This window comes from Berghia stephanieae, chromosome 1 (genome assembly GCF_034508935.2).
Source record: "Berghia stephanieae isolate SIO BIC M18660-M18661 chromosome 1, UCSD_Bste_1.3, whole genome shotgun sequence".
Lineage (NCBI taxonomy): Eukaryota > Metazoa > Mollusca > Gastropoda > Nudibranchia > Aeolidiidae > Berghia > Berghia stephanieae.
In genome coordinates this window covers 139388418-139390917 of record NC_088360.1, presented here as the reverse complement: position 1 = coordinate 139390917, position 2500 = coordinate 139388418, and positions in this window count along the sequence as shown.

Below are 2500 nucleotides of genomic sequence, written 5' to 3'. Positions count from 1 at the left end.
CTATCTCACACAAACATATAACATAGAAGTTGTGATTACCTTAAAATAAAAAGGGGTGAGCAGCACTTATGTGGAACAACAAGATATAATTGTATCTCATATGTTTCGGCTTTGTTTACTCACTTTTGTACCACAAAGTCGCCTGCTCCTCACTTTTCGAAAAAAAAATTCACCCATAACCGAAGCATACTAGTCCTCTTTCATCACTTTTTTTGAGACATTTCGTACACCACCAATCGCGAAAATTTTGACCAGCAGTTAGCTTAGTAAGCATATTCTCACACAAACATATAAGTAGAAACATTGAGACATTGAGTAAGCTGGTGTATGGGTAATTTTTTAATTCAAAAAGTGAGTGGAGCAGGCACTTATGTTGTGTACAACAAGTGACAGGTGAATAGAAGTCCCAGACAAAGGAATAAAAATTTTTTCGCGGCGGTGGATGGGTTTGAACTGCGACCTTATTGGTACGACAACTCGCTGGCAGGTGAGAGCGTGGCTCTACCGGTAGCATCCGAACACAAAAATATTCGTTTCAAATCAAAGCATTACTAGATCCCTCTCTCCACCCATTTTGAGATCCGCCGATTATTCGTACACCACCATCGCGAATAATTTTGACCAGCAGTAAGTTAGTAGCCAATATCCAACACAAACATTAGAGACATAGAAACGATTGAGACATTGAGTATGCTCCGGTGATGGGGTGAATTTTTTAATTCAGAAAAGTGAGTGGAGCAGGCACATAATGTGGTAACAACAGAATAATGAATAGTAAGTGCAGACAATAGAGAATAAAAATTTTCTGGCGCGGTGTGGTGTTAACTTCGACTTATTGTACCGACAAAGCTGCCTGGCGGTGAGAGCGTGCTCTACTTGAGTATCACAAACAAAATATCGTTTGCAAACTCAAAGTCATTACTAGATCCCTCTTGACCACTTCTTGAGACGCGATTCTTGTAAAACCACCATCGCGAATAAAGTGCCGCAGTTAAGCTTATAGCAATATCTACTCAAAACTATAAATAGAAACGATTTAGACATTGAGTTTGATCCCGGGGTATTTTGTGATTTTTTATTCAGAAAGTTGAGTGGCAGCAGGCCACTATGTTGGTAACAACAAGATATAATTTATAAAATCCATAAAGTACTTCTGGATTATTATTCGGCTGTCGGTTGACTTGTTATTACGACAACATAGTAGTGCGTGCTACCGTGTAGCTTATCTGAATCACAAAAATTCATACAGAACTCAAAGTCTATATCCGTTCTATTCACGTTTGTTGAGAATTCATTGCTACAAGCTCACGCGAAAATTTTGCGCGTGAGGTGTACGACATAATTCTCAAAATAAAATCTATAATGACTTTGAGTTGAATACGAATGAATTTTTTAATTCGGAATACAGTGAGAGCCCGGCTTCATTTGGCACAGATGAAGTGTCGACAAAAGTGCAGTTAAACCATAGAGAATAAAATTTTGCGGCGGTGTGGGGTTGAACCTGCGACCTTATTGGTACGACAACTCGCCTGGCGGTGAGAGCTGTTACCGTGTGAGCTATCCACGAACCAAAATATTCGTTTAACTCAAAGTCATTATAGATCCCTCTCTCACCACTTTTGAACGCTGAATCATTCGTACACACATCGCGAATATTTTGACCAGCAGTTAACGCTTAGAGCAATATTCTCAACACAATATAACATAGAATCGATTGAGACATTGAGTATGCTCCGGTGTTGGGGTGAATTTTTTATAGAAAGTGAGTGGTGAGGACTTATTTGTAACAAAAGATATGAGTGAAAAAGTGCCAGTAGACATGGAATAAAAATTTTCCGGCGGTGGTGGGTGTTAACTGAATGTATGGCGGGCCAGAAGTGGGTGAGAGGTGGTCATACGTTGAGTATCAATGACCTATGAATATTTGTTCAAACGAATATTTTTTGTAGTTCTTGGGGATATCGTACACACCACGGTATGAGCCACGCCTTCTCACCTAGACGATGGCTGGAGTTGTCGTGTTACAAAAAGGTCGCAGGTTCAAACCAACGTCGCGAAAAGAAAATTTTTATTCTCTATTGTCTTCTGGCACTTTTCTATTCACTTCATATCTTGTTGTTACCAACATAAGTGCCTGCTCCACTCACTTTTCTGAATTAAAAAATTCACCCCATACACCGGAGCATACTCAATGTCTCAATCGTTTCTATGTTATATGTTTGTGTTGAGAATATTGGCTATTTAAACTTAACTGCTGGTCAAATTATTCGCGATGGTGGTGTACGAATGAATCGGCGGTCTCAAGAAGTGGGTGAGAGAGGGATCTTTTTGAATGGATTTGAGTTTTTTAAACGAATATTTTTTTGTTCGTGGATAGCTCAACGGTAGAAACCACGCTCTCACCTGCAGGCGGGAGTTGTCGTACCAATAAAGGGCGCAGGTTCAAAACCCCACCACCGCCGCGAAAAATTTTTTATTCTCTATTGTTCTGGCCTTTTCT